The sequence below is a fragment of the Schistocerca gregaria genome, chromosome 2, assembly GCF_023897955.1.
Source record: "Schistocerca gregaria isolate iqSchGreg1 chromosome 2, iqSchGreg1.2, whole genome shotgun sequence".
NCBI lineage: Eukaryota > Metazoa > Arthropoda > Insecta > Orthoptera > Acrididae > Schistocerca > Schistocerca gregaria.
The window spans coordinates 398,095,258-398,118,700 of NC_064921.1; the positions used below are offsets into that span (position 1 = coordinate 398,095,258).

Genomic DNA, 23,443 nt, shown 5'->3' on the forward strand with positions numbered 1-23,443 from the left:
AGATGGGGACGTTTTCAAGACAACAACCATCTGCACGAACAGTTCGACGATGTTTGCAGCAGCATGGACTATCAGCTCTGAGACCATGGCTGCGGTTATCCTTCACGCTGCATCACAGACAGGAGCGCCTGCGATGGTGTACTCAACGAGGAACCTGGGTGCACGAATGGCAAAACATCATTTTTTTTTTCGAATGAATCCAGATTCTGTTTACAGCATCATGATGGTCGCACCCGGGTGTTTGGCGACATCGCGGTGAACGCACATTGGAAGCGTGTATTCGTCATCACCATACTGGCGTATCACTCGGCATGATGGTATGGGGTGCCACTGGTTACACGTCTCGGTCACCTCTTGGTCGCAGTGACGGCACTTTGAACAGTGGACGTTACATTTCAGATGTATTACGACCCGTGGCTCTACCCTTCATCCCTGCGGAACCCTACATTTCATCAGGATAATGCACAGCCGCATGTTGCAGGTCCTGTAAGTGCCTTTCTGGATACAGCACATTCTCCAGATCTCTCACCAATTGAAAACGTCTGGTCAATGGTGGCCGAGCAACTGTCTCGTCACAAAACGGCCAGAGATGGTTGTTCCGGGTACTGATTTCTCAGGATCTATGTACCCAAATTGCGTGAAAATGTAATCCCATGTCAGTTCTGGTATAATATATTTGTCCAATGAATACCCGTTTATCATCTGCATTTCTTCTTGAAGTAGCAATTTTAATGGCCAGTAGTGTAGATTTCCTGTGGATACTTAGCCCCTGGTGTGCTGAGGCACAACTCAGAATTCTCTGTGACTGTGTTGCCGTGACATCCAAGGTGCAGAGATACAAAGATTGGAAGATGGCTGGCATTATCTCAGGAAATCCGTCGTAGCTCTCGAAGAGGCTCATCTCTTCGTTGCTTCCGGATGTCAAGGCGATTCGCCGACCAGTTTTGAAGCGTTCATTCGACTGCCCATTGCGCCCTAGTGTGTTATGTCTTCGCTCGTGGACATAAAAGCAGTCGGAGGGTACGAGCACTTTCTGTAACACAACGACTAGACATGTGAGGGAAAGTACACACAGTGTTTTTATGTACAGCAGAAGGGCTGTATCCGGCATGGCCATAAAAGCAAGATGCTATCACCGTTCCTCGGACTGTGGCAGGTGGATTTGCGATTTAAGACGAATTGGGCAGGTTTGGAACAGCCTCGTAAGAGCGAAAAAAATCGTTGCGCCACCATTTAGCATTTCAGCCGGCTGTGTCAGTAACGTCTGTTCACGCAGGTGTGTATAAATTCAGACTGATAGTTCTGTCATCAAAAGAAATCTCATAATATTGTTGCACATGCATTGACGCTGTGTGCTCTTGCCTTGTCCTGCACGAAATACCTTACAGTTTTGTCTCAACTGTCAGTTCTATGTGCTATATTCTCCACATACCTAGGAAATACTTTCCTTATTCCTTAGTCTGTTATACAGGGTGTTACAAAAAGGTACGGCCAAACTTTCAGAAAACATTCCTCACACACAAATAAAGAAAAGATGTTATGTGGACATGTCCGGAAACGCTTAATTTCCATGTTAGAGCTCATTTTAGTTTCGTCAGTATGTACTGTACTTCCTCGATTCACCGCCAACATGTGTCGGCTGACGAGAATCCACACGCAATTGTGAAATAACGTCATCAACACATATTTTCTGTGAACGTTTGGGCAGGCATTGTTGATGTCTTGATTGGGTCCCATGTTCTTCCACCTACGCTCAATGGAGCACGTTATCATGATTTCATACGGGATACTCTACCTGTGCTGCTATAACATGTGCCTTTACAAGTACGACACAATATGTGGTTCATGCACGATGGAGCCCCTGCACATTTCAGTCGAAATGTTCGTACGCTTCTCAACAACAGATTCGGTGACCGATGGATTGGTAGAGGCTGACCAATTCCATGGCCTCCACGCTCTCCTGACCACAACCCTCTTGACTTTCATTTATGGAGGCATTTGAAAGCTCTTGTCTATGCAACATCGGTACCAAATGTAGAGACTCTTCGTGCTCGTATTGTGGACGGCTGTGATACAATACGCCATTCTCCAGGGCTGTATCAGCGCATCAGGGATTCCATGCGACGGAGGGTGGATGTATGTATCCTATGTATCCTCGCTAACGGAGGACATTTTGAACATTTCCTGTAACAAAGTGTTTGAAGTCACGCTGGTACGTTCTGTTGCTGTGTGTTTCCATTCCATGATTATTATGTGATTTGAAGAGAAGTAATAAAATGAGCTCTAACATGGAAAGTAAGCGTTTCCAGACACATGTCCACATAACATATTTCCTTTCTTTGTGTGTGAGGAATGTTTCCTGAAAGCTTGGCCGTACCTTTTTGTAACACCCTGTAATATATATATATATATATATATATATATATATATATATATATATATATATATATATATATATTCAGAGGCCAATGTCAAAATACCCACAGTAGTGAACAAAAGTCGACAACAGATTCGCGAACTTACACGACTTATTGCTCCAGCATCCCATTTCTGAGCAAAGAAAATCCTTTTAGAATAGGAAGAGTTACCCCAAAATATAATACCATACGACATAAACGAATGAAAATAAACAAAGTAGACTAATTTTCGTGTCAAACGAACACTTAGTTCAGATACCGTTCGATGGCAGCATTAAGTCTTTGAACAAGATCCTGAAAATAGGCTTTCCACGACAGTTTACTATCTACGTAAACACCTAGAAGTTTGATCTGTTTGGTTTCACTAATCATATGCCCATTCTGTGAAATTAATACGTCGGCTTTTGTTGAATTGTGTGTTAGAAACAGTAAAAACAGAGTCTTGCTTTGATTTAGCGTTAGTTCATTTTCTACAAGCCATGAAATTATGTCATGAACTGCACCATTTGAAACCGAGCCAGTGTTGCACACAACATCCGGTACTAACAAGCTAGTGTCATGAGCAAACAGAAATATTTTTGAGTTACCCATAATACTAGAGGGCATATCATTTATATAAGTAAGGAACAGGAGTGGCCCCAACACTGATCCCTGGAGCGCCCCCCACTTGACCGTACCCCACTCAGACACCACATCACACCCATTCTCAACACTGAGAATAATGACATTTCGCTGCCTGTTGCTAAAGTAAGAGTTGAACCAGTTGTGAGCTACTACCTTTATTCCGTAATGGTCCAGCTTCTGGAGCAATATTTTGTGTTTAACAGAATCAAACGGCTTAGTTAAATCAAAAAATATTCTAGCGTTCGAAACCTTTTGTTTAACCCATCCAGTACCTCACGGAGAAAAGAGAATATAGCATTTTCAGTTGTTAAGCGACTTCTAAAGCCGAACTGCACATTTGATAGCAAATTGTGTGAATAAAATAATCAATTATCCTTACATACACAGCCTTTTCAATAACTTTAGCCAACGCTGGTGGCATGGAAATAGGTCTACAATTGTCTACATTATCCCTTTCTCCCATTTTATAAAGCGGCAGATTCCAAGACAATGTGGTGCGGGGAGCCGATCGCTCGCGATTCAGAAGTACCCTTGAAACGTTGGCGAATTTTTAAAAGTGCCTCTGATATGATGTCCCGACAGATAGTGTATAGCTCCCTTGGTCGTAAGGAAGTATGACATTGTTAATCTACCTTTTATTTTAGGAAGGAACTGGTAGATTCTCCTCCATGTTTCTACCCTCTTCCAAATTTCTTTCCATTCTCTCTCAATGCACACCTTAATTGTGGGCAATACACTGCAAACTTTTTTCACAGAATAACAGCTGAGAAAATAGTGTTAGATATTTCGTGCAAGACAAGTCGACAGCACACGCCGTCAACGCATGTATAATAGTATTACGAGGTCTTTTTGATGACAGGACTACCAGGACGTGTGAGTGAGAACAGACGTTACGGCCTGCAGCGTGAGCGGCGATCGCAGCCTGCTTTTAGGGCAGCTCCGTACGCAACGCTCCTGCTATGCATAAAAACACCCTGTGTATATTACCTCACCTGTCTAGTCGTTGTGTTCCAAAAAGTGCTCATACTCTCCAACCGCTTTTATGTCCATGAGCGAAAACATAACACATTCGGCCGCAAAGGGCAGACGAGTAAGCGCTTCCAAACTGGCCGGCGTACCGCTGTATATCTGCATACGGGAGACATGGGAAAGCGGCGGAGCTTAAAATTCATGCGTCGTGTTATTGCGCATGCGTGGCTGTGCACGGCTGCTACTGCAGTGCTGCCAGAGCGGACATCCAGCCGCTGGAGCAGATGCGTGCGCAATCACGTCCCCACTACCGCTTATTATTCATCGCCCATTGCCGCTCATATTAACATTCAGTGTGGTGCAAATGACACAGTGCGTCGTTAGCAGAGACACGAGTGCGAGGACTAGTGGCCCCTATTTCGACAGGAGAGAGAGAAAAACGTTGTATTTAAGCTGCCGTTAACTCTTCGCGCAGACCTTCCATTGCCTTCAAAATGTCATACTTTCAGTCGCAGAACGGCTGCCAATTACGAGTATCGATGTTAACACTCAGACGGCGAGGGTGCTTGTTCGGTATGCAGTGGACATCAAATGTCAAAGGTCACACAAAATGGACGGAACCTTGAGGACATAGTACTTCCGCTTAACGAAGCAGTTATTTCTTTTTCTGTTTTCTGTGACTGCGACGTTAAAATACACAGCCAAATGTTTACGCGAGTACGTGTCTCTTGGAACAAAACAACGTTACAGAAATTTACAGACCAAATTTAAAGTGCTGTCGTAATCTACTCAGTAAGTGGTACAATATTATGTTAAACCTTTAACACAGTGACACAAATATTACAGTCAGAAACTGTGTATACAAGTTGATTCAGCTACCCCTTGCGATGTTATTTTACGCAATCTGACCTTCTAAAACCGGGAGTGAGATTTTCATTTCCTCTCTGTTGCTTCGCGCGAACTGTTAGTCCCACAGAAAAAGTGTACAGGACCTTTGTGTAAGAAACTTAATGTAGTTAAATTTTGTGCAATTACGCGTTTTCGCTACACCGTAGTTTCCGACTTAGTCGAGAAAAACGTACAACAATGACCTTCTAAAGCACCCCCACTCCCACAGTCAGTTCCTACCGGTGATGATTGCTCCTGGCACTCCTCGCTGCCACTGCAGAAAAATATGTGACTACACGCATTATTTCCCACATTCGACCTTCTTTGGTCTTCACCTCAAAAATGGTTCAAATGGCTCTGAGCACTAAGGGACTTAACATCTGTGGTCATCAGTACCCTAGAACTTAGAACTACTTAAACCTAACTAACCTAAGGACAGCACACAACACCCAGCCATCACGAGGCAGAGAAAATCCCTGACCCCGCCGGGAATCGACCCGGGAACCCGGGCCTGGGAAGCGAGAGCGCTACCGCACGACCACGAGATGCCGGCTCTTCACCTCAGTCCGGAACCGCGCGACTGCTACGGTCGCAGGTTCGAATCCTGCCTCGGGCATGGATGTGTGTGATGTCCTTAGGTTAGTTAGGTTTAAGTAGTTCTAAGTTCTACGGGACTGATGACCACATTTGCTCAGAGCCATTTGGTCTTCACTGACTGGACTTATTACGCCACCGGTTTAGTCGAGCATTCACAAATTGTAAAACTGACGTTTGTGTAAATTTTATGAAGCAGTTTTGTTTTGTGAATTTTAACACTATAAAATAAACAATTACATCGTTTTATTCGCCATGCCTTCTGACTAAGAAACTACTGTGCTTGTAAGGGTCAGGTTATGCATCGAACTGTCAAAGTAATTAGTTTTAGCATAACGTTTACAACAGTCACTGTTTCCTTCGTTGCTCTCACGGGTACGTTTAAATTAATAATGTTAACGAAGTAGCCGCCTATTCTCGTGGCATAATAGCCCAGTCAACAAAGACTAAAAAGGTCGAATATCAGGAATAGTTCACGTAGTTGGAAATTTTTGTACAGTAGTAGGAGGGAGCGCCACGAACAGCGTACTAGAAACCCTGACTGACGAGGAATGTGTATTGGGGGTGGAGGTGCGTTTGAAGGCCATATTTGCACGTTTCTCTAGAATAATTCAGAAACCCTGACCTTCAATGAAAACGCGTCTCGGTACAAAATTTAACTACATTAAATTTCTTGCACAGTAAAGCTTCAGCATCAGGAAGGACGTACTAATTTATTACGTCTTTGCTATTACTTCTAATCGCAATACACTGAGGACAGTATCTACATATACCAATGAATGCACCTACAAAAAATATCATTGTAAGACACGTGGTTCAGGAGGCATATCATAAACATTGAGATGCGTGAAAAACTAATTCTTTCTTATAAAACGGAGCGTAAATTTCACTTTATACACGTACCAAGAGTTTGATAATGAGAGCACTAGCCGAATACCAAAAAACTTTCACTATAATTTCAAACCTTTTCTTAACTTTTCCTCGCTTACTTACTTAAAATAAATAAAACACTCATTCTCATTCACAAACTAGTCAGATATTTGACAGAAGAAATATATTTCTTTCCCAAATTAAGGCTTGCGGCTTATTTCTATTGCCCCTCAACACAAATTTTGTTCTACGTAGACTGTTCGATCCATTCAAAAATCCTATTAGTCTTCCTCACATTCGCATAGTATATCACTATACCAACGAATCGCATCTTTGATGTCTTTTCAGCCTATATATCGATCTGACTTCTGACGCTTGGATACATATATCTCAACGCATTCGTCACTGTTAGCTGAATCTTTTGTGTTGGGTGATCAGCCGGATATTCTCGACAGTATGCTGTCGTTTAATGCCGGCTAAATGTAATTTCGATCTGAAAAAGCTTCTTTAGTTGCTATTTAAATTCTCAGAAAGAACTTATTTCATCTCTTGGGCCTTCCTACGAAACAACTTTGTCCAATCCAAAGCCTCCCATGAAATTCACGTCCCGCATCTCCTGTCCGCTTTCATTCATCCTGTGAGCCCTTTTTATGCAAATACTGAAAAGACGGAAAATCGTCCTTTTGGTGCGCTCCGTCTTCCGTAGACATAATCTGGACAGATTATTTGCCTCTGGAAGGGCGGATCCACTTTCGTCATCTCTGTGAACGTCCGCCCCATTATGCGAGCGGCGCTCAGCCGGCCAGTAACAACTCGCCCCGGTATTAGCTTTGCAGCGGGCCGGTAACTTTTATTGGCGACGTTAAATTCCCTGACAGATGTCTGCCACTCTCCCCTACCTGTAAAATTACGTCTGCAATTCTGACGCTAGTCTTCTCGTAGGTACTGTAATTTGCGTTACTTCGAAAATATGTGAATCTTTCATCTCCAAGGACAACAAATAGAACAAACATTGCACGATTTTTAACTTAAAGGGAAGAAATGAAATCTTGTATGATATGTGCGAACGTTTTACGTTATGCTTGTTGGTGACCGCTCTGTTACTAGTCAAGTTTATTGTATTAAACATTCTAACAGCGAGTTTAGGAGGGTGATACATCTATCAGCAGATGCGTCGATGTAAAATACGTTTTTTACCTTCTGCTGGAAAGCACTTACGTGTTACCTAAGCGCCATACACACAATGCAACAAATTCATAGTAACTCACATAAACTGATCTGATTATGGGTAAATAATCTCGCAAAACGCACAGGAGAAAAAAACAATGGTATATGTGCCTTGTTACATCAGTTTATTTTTAACAGAAAACCTTTGATATTTTATTGAAACATTTCTGTAAGGCTTCAAATACAGCAATGCAGAGAGTGGTTTTCTTTCGTGCCCACGTGTCTTTAACTACATCACACTATGTATTTAACATACTTCGAATGACTTCCTGTCAAATAATTCGGAATTCACTGATAACAGTCCTTCGCAGTTTGTAACGTCACTGAGAGAATTAGCAAACAAACGACTGTTCAAGTTAGTTTGTTGAATCTATGGGTATGCAGCTAACCGTCAGACTGCCAGAAAAATACTATCCACACAATCAGTAAGGGTATAGATATCGATCGTATACCTTAGAGATCGAATCTACCCTTGCACTTCTTTGTTACATCGCAGTGGCATCGCTGGCGGGGATGCCCCATAGTTCTGGAAAGGACGGATTGGTGCCTGGAGATCTTTTGGCACGAAAGAGTGAGTAAGTCTAGCCTGATCAAGCCTGCAGGGCGGGTTCCGGGAGCTCTTGCTCCGCGCGCCGTGCGTAAAAAAGTGAATCAGTTTTGTGACATTGCGGAATATTGTCATTTGAGCCAACTTTCTTGCTTGCAGAGCAAATCCAGAGAGTATAAAAGTGAAATATTTTATGGAAAGAATATTGAAGTCGCACTATAGTTAAAACGCGGGTAAAAAGCGTATGTGTGAGAGTGAATTGAAAATTTAGTAGCTCAAATTTAAGTTTCGTATCTGGGCATTTGTTACTTAACCGAAGGGCGATCGTATAGTAATGAATTGGCAATGATAAACTCATACAAGCCCGTGATAAATGAGTGACTGCAATTGTAGAGTGAGTACAATCAGAACAAGCAGGGACGTGTTGTTTGAATAAAGTGGAAAAAATTAACTGTATCGAACAAATATGTTAACATGTTACAACCTCATCATTACTAATAGAATATTTTGGAACAGAATCATAGAATAGTGTGAGAGAATGGACTGGGCATGTGTCGTAGGCTCACAGTCAGAATTTTAGGTATGGGGGCATGTAGCTTAGGAGTAAGCACGCGCCCTCTATAATTAGCTACTTATTAATGTAGGATGCCTAATTTTCTAAACAGCCAGACTATAGCAAGTAAAAATTGCTTGCAAGAGAATAAATAGTGCGAGGGTGGCTTACAAACCCAGCGATAACATGGACACATATAGCGAGAACTATAAAAAATCTACTTAGCGTCTCGTGCATCCAAGTTGCGGACTAGACTAATATACAGAAGAATAGAAGGGAAAACTGAGGACTTGTTATATGACCATCAGTATGTCTGCAGGAAAGGTAAAGCCACCGGAGAGACAGCTCTGATGTTATGCTATATAATGGAATCAAGACGTAAGATAATTCAAGACACATTGATAGGGTTTACCGATCAAGAAAAAGCATTCAACAATGTAAACAGGTGTACGAGGGTCGATATCCTCAGGTGTTTGCTATAGGGAAAGACGGGTAACATAGAGTATGTACAAGAACCTAGAGGAAAGAAAAATAATGAGACGAAGAACGAAGTTCTCGGATTACCAAGGATGTAAGACAGGTCCTTTAACCCCTACTGTTCGTCTACACATCGAAGAAGCAGTAACGGATGTGAAGGAAAGGTCAATAGTGGAATTACAATTGGAAGTGAACAGTTATCAATTACAAGATCCACTGATGACGTTACTGTCCTCAGTGAAAGTGAGTAAGAGCTGTAGGACCTGTTAAATGGAATGAAGTCTAATGGTCAGACACTATAAATTGAGAGTGAACGGAGGAAGACGAAAGTAATGAGGAACACAATAAATGAAAATAGCGACAAAATACAAGTAGAAATTGGGGACGGAGCACGAAGTGAGACTTCTGTTACCTTAGAGTTAAAATAATGTACGATGTACGAAGCAAGGAAGACATAATGAGCAGACAAGCAAGTGAAAGAATTAACCCGAGGAAAAAAATTGTGAGAATGTGAGTTTGGAGCGCAGTATTGTTCGGAAGTGAATTATGGAGTATGGGAAAATGGGAAAAGGGGAGTATCAAAGTGTTTTAAATGTGATGCTAGAGAAGAGGGTTAAAAATGAGATAGACTGATAAGAAAAGGAATGAGAAGGTTCTCTGCAGAGCTGACTAGGAAAGGAATATACGGAAAACACTGACAAGAAGAAGGGAAGAGGATGATAGGGCACATGTTAAGAGATGAGAGAATAACTTGAGACGTAGGCCGCAAGCGCTACTCTGAGATGAAGAGGTTGGCACACAAGAGAAATTCGTGTCAGGTTGCATGAAGCCAGTCATAAGATTGATGATCCAAAGAAAAAAAAACTTTCGTAAGCGGCGGGACTGAGATCAGTTCACTATTTCCCACTATCTCTCCTTGCCCTGAACAATAATTGTCGTTATTCTCACTTTTAACGTGACACAGATTACTACGATTTTAATACTAATAAAATAACAATGAAATATTGTAATATAATCAGTTGCTTCATTAGAGTAAAATGATTTACTACCATTATTTGATTTTTTACATCAGTGCTCAGTACATCGCCCTGGCAAATCGTGAAAGGTATTATGAGAATACAAAAAACCGCAACCACTCACTTTTTTAAATAGTTATTTATTATTTCATGAAACGGTTCTCGAACCTTTTCAGGTGCATCTTCAGATGATCGTCAAGAAATAGATACGTAACTTCCGGAAAACCACCTGAAGATGAACCTGGAAAGGTTCGAAATCATTACTAGCAATATGCTAGAAACAGATACACATGATCTGGAAAACCATCTGAAGATGAACCTGAAAAGGTTCGAAAACCGGTTCATGGAATAATAAATAACTGTTCAAAAAAGTGACTGGTTGCAGTTTTTGTGTATTTACATTCAAATAAGTAACGGGTTCTAAAACATCCGTAATGGAAAGCTTCATTAGTCAAAGATATTGCAGTTCAGAAAAATGTAGATTTGAAAACCGTTCATCCAAAAATCTAAGAAACACATATATAATGCCGTAATTTAGTAACTATGAAAGCAACGAATTATCATAATTTTCACAAGGTCATAATTTACGCAATATAATACGGAAGGCTACACCTATCACATCTTCGGTGTACAATCACCATTTCTTCCAGTGAACTCACAAACCGTGTCGGAGTTTTTGTAGAGGGCAGGTACGGCCATCGGGTGAATGTGTGCTTCACGTGGCTCGAATGTTAGCCGCGAGCACTTCCACGTAGTCAGGTCCCCACTTAACTATTAGGAGTAGCTCCTAATTTTTTAAATGTCTTACCGTTTTCGAGACTTACTTTTCATGCTACTTTTATCTCCTAAATCTAGTTGTGCAAATTGGAAATTGATAAATACAAGACTACAAACGCTTTTACTAAAATGTTTTGGAGAAGGTGGCCTCACGATCACCATGATATCTCCCCCTGCCGTACAGAACGCTCCCCTGAATCGTAGAGGACATAAATTATTTGCATAGGCAGACGTTAGGGCAGGGACATTCGTAACAGACACGTCAACTTCCTTACAAATCCTACCATTAGTAACTAACTTACGCATGCGTACAACACATGAAACTAAGCGGTTGCTTTAAAATTACGACGAATGTAGTAATGACTCATCTGTACGTCAGATAAGTTTGGTAAGGTGAAACTTAGCATGTCTTTTATTTGTACCCGTGCACAAAAGTGATGTACGAAGTTACATTTGGCATGACGTGTCACTGCCAGGTAACACTGCTCGACGAAATTTGGATAGTACATAGAATGAACTGCTACAGTATAGTACAGTACAGTACAGAAGATAATTGAAAGGAATATGCGCACAAATATGACGCTTTCTTTCAAAGAAAATAATTACACTGACGACGACGCGATTCATGATGATCTCCTGGACATTTAAAAAGGCGGGAGATGGTTCTTAATAGGGTCTGTGATCATCACGAATGGCAGTGCATCCTCAGAAACGGGTTCCCCTGCTGGCCAAGTAGGGTAAGTAGTTCTCGTGGGAGGGCGTTCCGTTCCACCACCAACGCCGTTTTTTATTTAATCGTATGGCTACCGTATCAGAAGCACTCCTTACCAATCTTGTGGTCAGCTTAGAAGCATGTTGAACAAGTATTACCGTCCGCGGTGGTCACACACCTTATGAAGAACCATATGCTACATCTTGTAATGTCGAGGGGCCATCATGAATCACGGTGACTTCAGTGTGATTACTGTTTCTGATCCTCATGTTGCGTATTTCTTTCAGATAGCTTTTGCACTACACTGCAGCAGTTCTTTCTGTGTCTGGTACAACTTTCGTCGAACTACATTGAAGAACCAAAGAAACTGGGATGCCTTCTAATATTGTGTATGGCCCCTGCGAGGACGCTGAAGTGTTTTAAGACAACTAATGTCTGAAGTAGTGGTGGAGGGAACTAACACCGTGAATCCTGCCTGACTCTCCATAAACCGGTAAGAGTACGAAAGGGTGGAGATCTCTTCTGAACAGGAGGTTCAAGGAATCCCAGATATGCTCAGTGATGTTCATGTCTGGGGAGTTTGGTGGCCAGCGGAAGTGTTTAAACTCAGAAGAGTGTTCCTGGAGTCACTCTGTAGCAATTCTTGGCGTGGGAGGTGTCCCACAATGGATATGAATGGATGTAGGTGATCAGACAGGACGCTTACGTACGGGTCACCTGTCAGAGTCGAACCTTGAAGTATCAGGGGTCCCATGTCACTCCAACTGCACACACCCCACACCGTTACAGAGCCTCCACCAGCTTCAACACTCCCCTGCTGACATGCAGGTTCCATGGATTCATGAGGCTGTCTCCACACCCTTACGAATCCATCCGCTCAATATAATTTGAAACGAGACTCGTCCGACCAGACAATATGTTTCCAGTCATCAACAATCCAATATCGGTGTTGATGGACCCAAGCGAGGTGTGAGGCTTTGTGTCGTCCAGTACACAAAGGTACACGAGTGGGCCTTTGGTTCTGAAAGCCCATATCGATGTTGTTTCGCACTCTGACACTTGTTGATGGCCCAGCATTGCAAGCTGCAACAATTTGCGGAAGAGTTGTACCTTTGACACGCTGTACGATTCTCTTCAGTCGTCGTTAGTCCCGTTCTTTCAGGTTCTTTTTCCGGCTGTAGCGACGTCGGACATTTGATGTCTACCGGATTCCTGATACTCACAGTACACTGCTGAAAAGGTCGTACGGGAAAATCCATACTTCATCGCTACCTCGGAGATACTGTGTCCCATCGCTCGTGCGCCGGCTGTAACACCACGTTCAAACTCACTTAAACGTTGATAACCTGCCACTGTAGCTGTAGTAAGCGATCTAACAACTGCGCCAGATATTTGTTGTCTTATATAGGCGTTGCCGACAGCAGCGCCGTATTCTGCCTGTTTACATATCTCTGTATTTCAATATGCATGCCTATACCAGTTTCTTTCTCGCTTTGGTGTATGTTGCTTGGCAGTTATACATCACGTGGAAGTTCCTTTCGTCCTTAAGATTTGCACACCAGTGATCTTTAACATATGTTCAAATGTGTATGAATTTCTAAGGGACCAGACTGCTGAGTTCATCGGTCCCTAGACTTACACACTACTTAAATTACCTTAAGCTACCTTGTGCTAAGGACCACACACACACACACACACACACACACACACACACACACACACACACACACACACACACACACACACACACACGCCAGAGGGAGCACTCGAACCTCCGGCGGGGGGGGGGGGGGGGGGGGGGGCGAAATCCATAACATGGTGCCGTAAACTGTGCGGCCACTCCGCGCGATTGTTCTTTAATAGATCTGATGTTTAGTAAAGGACGAAGCTGGAGATCTTTGTGAAAAAACGTGTAGCAATAGACAGCGTCACGAGATATTATTACAGAGATGAGGAAACAAATGATAACTAATTGAGGACGTCGGTTGTAGCTGCTGCTGTGCGGTGAACAGATTAGCACAGGATGGGAAATCGTGGCGGGCTGCATCCGAGCAGTACGAAGATTGATAACCTAAAACAAAATGGGGGTTGCCTTCCAACTATGCTAAAAAAGCATTTGACGTCCCGTTATCTAAATAACCGGTTTCGACTCGGGATTTCTCATCATTCTGACGCTGCTCGGCCAGCAGCAGGAAGACTAATGAGTTCGCCAGCGCAAGCTGATTAGCAGGTGGTGCGCTATTTGAGGAGGCGTGCGGAGTCTCCGAATGGCGGGTCGCAGTTCGGCCGCCTGCGCTTTATTCGCGGCACGGGCTGCAGGGCGCAGTTGGGCGGGAAATCCTCTTAGCAGCCGACAGCAGCCGTAATACAATGCGGGCCGCGGCACGGGTATCCATTAGCAGCCGCTGGTGCCAGCGGGCGCCGGCGTCCTCGTGCGGCTTCCCTGCCGGCACTCCTCACACTGGCACAGAACGCACCGTACCACACGGTGTACTTCAGTGGCCCCAACTTTTACTCTGAATGTAATCACGTATTAACCTACACCTTCACAATCGTTAACATTAGCACCTAACTCAACTCTACAGCGAAGAATAAATTTCTTTGACACTTTTATTTTTAAAATGTCTGAAGATAAATGTACTTATTTATTGTTGGTGTTTTATTAAACCGTCAGTACTAAACTGGCGATCCGGTCGTATGGTTAGCCCCGCTAGTTTAGCAAAAAAAATGGCTCTGAACACTATGGGACTTAACATATATGGTTATCGGTCCCCTAGAACTTAAAACTACTTAAACCTAACTAACCTATGGACATCACACAACACCCAGTCATCACGAGGCAGAGAAAATCCCTGACCCAGCCGGGAATCGAACCCGGGAACCCGGGCGCGGGAGCTAGTTTAGCACACAGCTGACCTCCTCCAGTGTTTCATCCTCGCGACAACCAGCTAAAGGGTTTGCCATTATAAATGGGGTTTCTAATTATCTGATGTTCATTCTCGGTTTTGACTAGTTTGTTGTTGTACCTCATCAAATGGTTCAAATGGCTCTGAACACTATGGGACTTAACGTCTGAGGTCATCATTCCCCTAGACATAGAACTACATAAACCTAACTAATCTAAGGACATCACACACATCCATGCCCGAGGCGGGATTCGAACCTGCGACCGTAGCAGCAGCACGGTTCTGGACTAGTTCCCCTCTTCATGCGGTTGGATTCTCTGGCTACGACCTTTGGGGGCGTTTCCTTGTGCAAAACTGTGTGACACACCTGAAGACGCTGCTTTAACGCAGCGAAACAAGCCCTGAATAAATTATCAGTTCACAGCCGTTTGCGATTTTACTCAAGGTCAATGTACTATGAATTTCAACAGCTGTGGCTGCCCATATTATAAAGTTGTATATAAACTAAAATAATTTTTTGTTGCCACAACACTGTTCTTGGAAATACTTGATGAAAACTTGTTTTGACAAGGGTAAAATCATTTTTATAACGTCAGAAAAATATGTAATCTGAGAGGCAGACGACTTTCGCAACCATGGTCATTCAAATTACTTAGTTGTCTTGCGGGTTACAGGTACAATATGGTTTCCGCCAACCCTCTGTTTATCCAGCGACGTACGACGTAAATTTTGCTGATGAGTCGGACGGATTGATCTTTTAAATGATACAGTCAATTATTTAAGATAATTCTCAATTGTTGTCCCGTCTCAGTTGCAAGTTTGTAATTAGATTACAACTTTCGACCACTGTGGGTCAACTGATCTGAGTAGTTGCGTCAGCAACCCATCTTGTCCACTCAATCCCACATATCATAGTTCTCTGATATGTGGTTCTGAATGGACAAGACAGGTTGCTGACGCAACTACTTAGATGTGAAGATGATTCAGAGTAATCGAAACTTTAATGTAATTAAAAATGTGTACCTGAGATGGAACAACAAATGAGAATATCTTAAATGTCTGTAGAGTTACTGAGTCTCAAGACGATTATGTCGACTATAGTGACAATTAGGTTTCTTCTACATTTTACTTTCGATATGGTATAACAGCAAAGTTGTACATTTCTTTATCGTAGAGTATACTCTATCAGTTTTTTATATTTATCAACAGATTTGCGGATTGTTCGTGTGGAACCAAAACCGATTTTGGAAAATTTAAGCATTCTAGACCGAAAATAAAAAATATATTTAACGCAAATGCGCCCGATGCGTTAATCGGATGATTTCAGATTCAGTTCCATATATGATCTCAGCGATCGTTCATTTTGCGTGTCACTTCTTCTTTCGTAAACATACTAAAAACAGTGTTTCCGATAACGTAAGTTGGCAGTGACAGAAGAATTATCCAAAATGCTCGATGTCTTTCGACTTCGATGTACCACTTCGCGGACAGTCCTTGGAATGGCAGTACCCCAGCTAGAACCAGTAAAACTGAATAAAAATCGTTTTAAAATAAGGAGATAAGCCAGATCTACAACCCATCAAGGCCATTAACGTGTAAAGTGATAAGTGAGTGAAAAATGGGAAGAGCACGAGTAAGCGGCAGCAGGCGAGGCTACAGGGGTGCAGGCAGCGCGGGCGCCCGGTCTCCGGCGGCAGGTGAGGCCCCGCTTCCCGACATCGGGGAGCTCGTCCGGTCCCAGGTGAGTGCGGCGCTGCACAGCAAAGACACGCTAGACGTAATCGTCCAATCCATCACGGACTCCGTGACGGCCGCGGTCATGGACAAACTACAAGAGTCTGTCGGGCGCAACAGCACCGAAATCCAGTCTCTTAGAAAGTCCCTGGCCGCACAAGAGAAAAAAGCCGCCGACCTAGAGGCTGAACTGTCTGCTGCCACCGATGAAATTGAGCAGTATCAGCGAAGGAACAGCTTGCGCTTGTTCGGGGTAGCTGAAAACGATCGCGAAAACACCGACGACCTGGCCATTAGCCTCGTGCGTGAGAAACTTGGCGTGCAGATCGACGTGGCCGATATTGACAGAAGCCACCGTGTTGGGCGCAGGACACCAGGTGCCATGAAACCCAGGCCCATAATAATTAAATTTGTGTCTTACCGGAAAAGAGCTGAAGTGTTTGCTCAGAAAAGAAAACTCGCCAAGAGTGGGGTTACCCTGAGGGAAGATCTGACGCGCGAAAGACTAAAAGTTTTGAACGCTGCGATCACACAGTTTGGCCTTCAAAATGTATGGACCCAGGATGGCAGGATCGTAATCAAGACGGAAGGAGGGAGGAAAACGGTGACAAACATGTTCGAACTGAAAGACTGAGCTAAATCTCGCGAGACACAAAGTCTCATATTGTAATCTGTCTAATATAAGTTAATTTTTTTTATTCTTTCTTTTCATTTTTTTAGCTTAAATACTGCTCCGTTATTTCTATAAGTACCCTAAGTACTCTATTTAAAATCAGTCAATTGTTTCACAAAAATATTGTTTCTTTATTTGTCTATTATAAGTGCTCATGTATATTCATATTGTCAGTCAAATGGGAATTAACATTCTCCATTAACAGGAATCTCCTCACAACCGCCTTTCTATATCTGTTATTTTCATCTTCGCCACTACCACTACTACTACTATTATCTTTTTCGTAACCACTACTGCCACTTTCCATCTTTCTTTTCGCTCCCTTCTCCTATACTTCCAGCGTGTTTTTCACCTTTAGTTCACAGACGCTTGAGTCAGTCACAACCTTGGACACCTGTAAACATGTCTTCCCCCGCGAAATCCAGCTTTTGTCCCTCTTCCGGCCAGCAGGTAAACGGAGCGCGCTCGGTCCTACAGGCGGCCACAATGGGACGGACCGGTTCCGGCGGCGGGCTCTTTGTGGCCCACGCGAACGCGCAGTCGCTAACGGCTCACTTCGACGAGTTCTGTGACCTGTTCTGCCAATCGCTGTTCCACATTATCCTCGTCTCGGAAACTTGGTTGAAACCAAACATTTCTTCCGACGCTATCCGAATCGCTGGTTACTCTCTCCTAAGGGCAGATCGTGAAACACGACGCGGGGGTGGTGTGGGTGCCTATGTTCGCTCTGATCTGACACCTACTGTGCTATGCACATCGGATGCAAAGGGCGAAGGAGAAGCAGAGTTCTTGTTTTTCGAAATAAATACATCAAATCAGAAACTGCTAATTGGAGTAATCTATAAACCTCCAAACGTCGGTGCCATGTCCTCCTTTCAGTCTGCCCTGTCCTCACTCGTGACACAGTATGAACACATAATCATTATGGGCGACACAAACATCGACTTACAGTTAAAATCTCCCTCTGCCGAAAAACTAAGGCGACTGTTCCACTCCAATGATATGAGTTTAACACCGCTGGACCCAACTCATCACACGCCACACAGCCACACAATCATAGATATAATAGCAACAAAGCGACCAGATAAAATAATCCGCGCCAATCAGACATCCGCTCCGGGACTCTCTGCTCATGACGTGATATTTTTAAATTACTCAATGCATACTACCAAAGAAAAATCTCACCTGGTAACCTACAGAAACTTAAAAAATGTTAACCATGACGCTCTTCAAAAGGATTGCTCAGACATCCCTTGGCATGATATAAACGATGAACCGACTTTAGACGAAAAAATTCGGCAATTATGTCGCAAAATTATTGCACTGTATGATAAACATGCTCCTCAACGCACTGTTAAGGTAAAGAGAGCTCCCGCTCCGTGGCTCACCACTGCATTACGTCAGTTAATGAATAAACGTGATGCTGCACATAGGGCCTTCAAGCGTAACCCAACTCCCGAGGCGTACGAAGCCTATAGGAAACTCCGAAACAGAACCAAGCAAAGCGTGAGGAATGCCAAAATCAGACATGCCCGCTCTGTCCTATGCGGCATATCAAAACCTGCTGCACTGTGGAAAAAGCTGCGCAGTTTCGGTATAGGGAAGCGAAGATCTGACGCTGTTTATCAAGCGTCTGCAGAAGAATTAAACGATTTCTTCTCAACAGCTGCAAACTGCCACGCAGCGACAAATTACCAGCCCCAAGATATCAATCTCTCGAGAGACAAGTTTTTCCTAAAACATGTCACTACCGGCACAGTACACAAGGCAATTATGAGAATCTCTTCCGAGGCAGTAGGAAATGATGGAGTGAGCATTGGCATGATTAAGAACGTCGTAGACACTATTATTCCAGTTATCACAGACATCTTCAACCTGTCTCTTGTCAGTAGTACATATCCTACTGAGTGGAAGCAAAGTTTAATTAAGCCTATACCCAAGACTGACAACCCTAAGTCGCCAGGTGACTACAGGACGATCAGCATACTACCTGCAATTTCTAAAGCCCTAGAGCACATCGTCCATGAACAACTGACGGATTACCTCAAAACTCATAACGTCCATGACGAATATCAGTCATGCTTTCGAAAGCACCATAGTACAGCAACCGCATTAATCAAAGTAACTGATGACATTAAACATGCTATGGACAGACGTGAAGCTACTATCCTAACACTGCTTGACTTTAGCAAGGCTTTTGACACAGTTGACTTCGATATATTACTAATTAAAATGAAACAGCTGAATTTCTCAAACAGCGCAATACAATGGTTCGACAGCTACCTCAAAAACAGAAGTCAACAAGTCATTTGTGGGTCGGAAAAGTCATCATGGAAAAGCGTGCGCTCTGGAGTTCCCCAAGGCTCCGTCCTTGGTCCACTACTCTTCTCACTGTACATTAATGATATTTCTTCAGTGATTCACTCCTGCAACTACCATCTTTATGCCGACGACATCCAACTGTACATAAGTGCAAGCCCCAAAAACATTGCTGGCGCAGCAGCGAGTATGAACGCAGATCTTTGTTCTGTTTCTCGATGGGCACAGAACCTAGGTCTGAAACTAAACCCCAAGAAATCCCAGGTCATACTTATATCTCATCCAAAGTTAATCAGCCGGTACTTTCGCGAAACAGTCCCTAAAATACTCCTCAATGGTACCCAACTACCATACCAAAAAACAGTAAAAGACCTTGGAATAATCTTGGATGAACACCTAAACTGGGAAGAACAAACAGTCACAGCTTGCCGGAAATCGCTCTCCTCCCTACATGCAATTCAAAAGTTTAGAAAAATATTTCCAACCCATGTTAAACAAAAATTAGTCCAAACACTAGTCTTGCCTAATCTTTACTACTGCGATGTAGTTCAACACGGCACAAATAGTGAAAATTCTAGATGCCTCGAGCTAGTGATGAATGCTTGCGTTAGATACGTGTGCAATATTCGGTTGTATGATCATATCAGTCCTTCATACTCTCAGCTAGGTTGGATACGCCCACATACGGCACGCGATCTCCACACGATGTGCTTACTTCATCGATTTCTTAGCCACTGGTGCCCCCAATACTTATCTTCTCACATTAAACACCTATCGTCATTCCACAATCGCAACACTAGATCGGATACGTCTATCATCTTGGCTGTACCTTTACATAACACAAAATCTTTCTCCGTGTCATTCTCCATCTCAGCCATACGACTATGGAACGCGCTCCCCTGTGATCTGCGTCTTATCCAGAACTACTCAACATTCAAGAGGGAACTCAAAGCTTACATATTAGGGACGGTATAACCACCATTCTTGTGCCCCTCCCATCTCTTTCTTTCTCCTCTCCACACAGCTTCGAATTTTACCGTTCTATTTCTCTTCCTCTAACCTATCTACCTCTTATATATCTCTTTCACCCCATTCTATCGTCTTATGTCTCTGCTCGATGAGAATAACTCACAAGCTGCAAGAACATAACGAGAAAATTCCCAACTAACAATGGGACTGACATTCAGAAAAGAAAAGTATGTTTACTTTCATATACATAGTCATTATTATTATTATTATTACTATTATTATTATTATTATTATTATTATTACTATTATTATTATTATTATTATTATTATTATTGATTGTTATAATTATTTTTTATTGTTATAATTATCATTATACTACTGTTATAATATCTATTTTTTTTCTTTAACATCAATACTGCATAATAGGCTATATGTCCTTAATGTTAAGTAGAAACTGTAACTCGTTCAACCTGAGTATGCCTGGTTAGGTGTAAGAGAGGGCCTGAAGGCCCTAATCTTGCCAGGTAAAATAAATGCATAAATAAATAAATAAATAAAACTCTGCATTTGTGCACAATCGATGCTTGAAGGTTAACGGATCTAAATACTAAAAACTGACCACGTGCGATTAGGGCTCGGGCACTGAGGATTCCGTAAAAACTTAATTTTTTGTGTATAAACACCTCATCCATTCCGGGAATCGAGGATCTGGACGATTTTTGCCTATTATCGACATTGATACTGGCAAGATGTCGATCCCAGGAATTCCAAAACTTCCGAGGATAACTTTTCACTTCACGGGACATCAACAGCTGTTATTCATTGTCAATGATAATATCCGCTACAATGTTACAAAAATTATTTATTTCCTAAACGAGAACCACGGCCGGGTTTTAGGACGTACGTGCCATCTACAGGTGAGTATTGACATGTGCATCCACAAAGGATTCATACCTAAGGTTCAGATATTTTAAAATACACGACATGTAAGAGAATACCCTCGTCAGTCCAAAGTCTGTCAGGAAACCCCTCACAGAGGAGGACAACCGTTCAGGCATAGGGGCGTGTCACACATGAATACGTATAAAGACCGGTCGGTTCAGACCGCCAGACAACTCAAAGGTCAATAAGAAAACACTGTGATCCAAAGACCGGCCATCTGTCTTCATGTGGACCCATGTGTGGCGCGCGCCTAAGCCTGGACCGTTGTTCTCTGTGAGTGGCTTTCTGGTGGACCTAGGATTGAAAAGGATATTCTGTTACATGTCACGTGCCAGGGATGCACTATTTTTACATATTTTAACCTATTTGAACCTTAGTTATGCATTCTTTGTGGACTCACATTTTAATATGTACCTGAAGATGAGACATAGCCCTGAAACCGTCCCTTTTTAGAAATAAATAATTTTTAGAACATCGCGGTGAAACGTGGTGTTTCAGTGAACTAATTAAACTTAGCACAGAGTACAGAATATACATAATATGATGCAGTAGGTTCACATTTGGTCCCGTAAGGTGTGCATACTGCTTCACTCCGCTTTACTTTTATCACTTCACTCGAACTTCGAATTTCTCCTTCGGCGAATACAACACATATATTTTAAGAGCGCACGACTCTTAACCACGCTACGCCATTGTTGACTTCTTTATCCCGTTAGGCTACCAAATAACACGTAATAGAAACAGCACGATGATTAAAAACAAATATCAGTACATGGGATGCTTGAGCAGTACTGTTTTTACGACGTGATCGTTGAAATGTAAACCGCACTTGTGAGGAACCCTCCGGTTATTCGCGATGTGGGCGACTGACGAAGTTAAATTTAGTTAGTGGTCTAACTTTCACAACAGGAGTAGAAATAGAACTGTGTTCTCGGGGTTTTGAAGACTGCTGAGAAGACGCTATGCGAATCTGAATATAGATTACTTCATTAGGGAGGCGGCGTGCAACCTAAAGGGCTCGCGCCCCGGAGGGAGCGCTTAGCGTAGTCTCCTCCGGCGTATTGCTAACTGCAACAACCAGAATAATTCCAGTTAACGGCGTCGGCAACCAAGCGTCTTGCTCTAGTGTCATTGCGTTCATATATTACACTACTGCCCATTAAAATTGGTACACCAAGAAGAAATGCAGATGATAAACGGGTATTCATTGGACAAATACATTATACTAGAACTGACATGTGATTACATTTTCACGCAATTTGAGAGCATAGACCCTGAGGAATCAGTACTCACAACAACCACATCTGGCCGCAATAACGGCTTTGATACGACTGGGCATTGAGTCAAACAGAGCTTGGATGGCGTGGACACATACATCTGCCCAGGAAGCTTCAACACAATACCACAGTTCATCAAGGGTAGTGACTGGCGTATTGTGACGTGGCAATTGCTCGGCCACCATTGACCAGACGTTTTCAGTTGGTGAGAGATCTGGAGAATGTGCTGGCCAGGGCAGCAGTCGAATATTTTCTGTATCCAGGAAGGCCCGTACAGGACCTGCAACATGCGGTCGTGCATTATCGTGCTGGAATGTAGGGATTCGCAGGGATCGAATGAAGAGTAGAGCCACGGGTCGTAACACATCTGAAATGTAACGTCCACTGTTCGAAGTGCCGTCAGTGGGAACAAGAGGTGACCGAGACGTGTAACCAATGGCACCCCATACCATCACGCCGGGTGATACGCCAGTATGGCGATGACGAATACACGCTTCCAATGTGCGTTCACTGCGATGTCGCCAAACACGGATGCGACCATCATGATGCTGTAAACAGAACCTGGATTCATCCGAAAAAATGACGTTTTGCCATTCGTGCACCCAGGTTCATTGTTGAGTACCCATCGCAGCGTCAAGGGTAACCGCACCCATGGTCTCCAAGCCGATAGTCCATGCTGCTGCAAACGTCGTCTAACTGTTCGTGCAGATGATTGTTGTCTTGCAAACGTCCCCGTCTATTGGCTCAGGGATCGAGACGTAGCTGCACGATCCGTTACAGCCATGCGGATAAGATGCCTGTCATCTCGACTGCTAGTGACACGAGGCGTATGGGATCCAGCACGGCGTTCCGTATTACCCTCCTGAACCCACCGATTCATATTCTGCTAAAAGTCAGTGGATCTCGACCAATGCGAGCAGCAATGTCGCTGTACGATAAACCGCAATCGAAA

General features: G+C 43.1%; 1 protein-coding gene across 1 annotated transcript in view; it reads left to right on the top strand.

Annotated features, from left to right (window-relative positions):
• The window catches only part of LOC126322244 (uncharacterized), a 700,988-nt gene that overhangs the window by 491,673 nt on the left and 185,872 nt on the right, over positions 1 to 23,443 (top strand). The gene's annotated exons all lie outside the window — the stretch shown is intronic.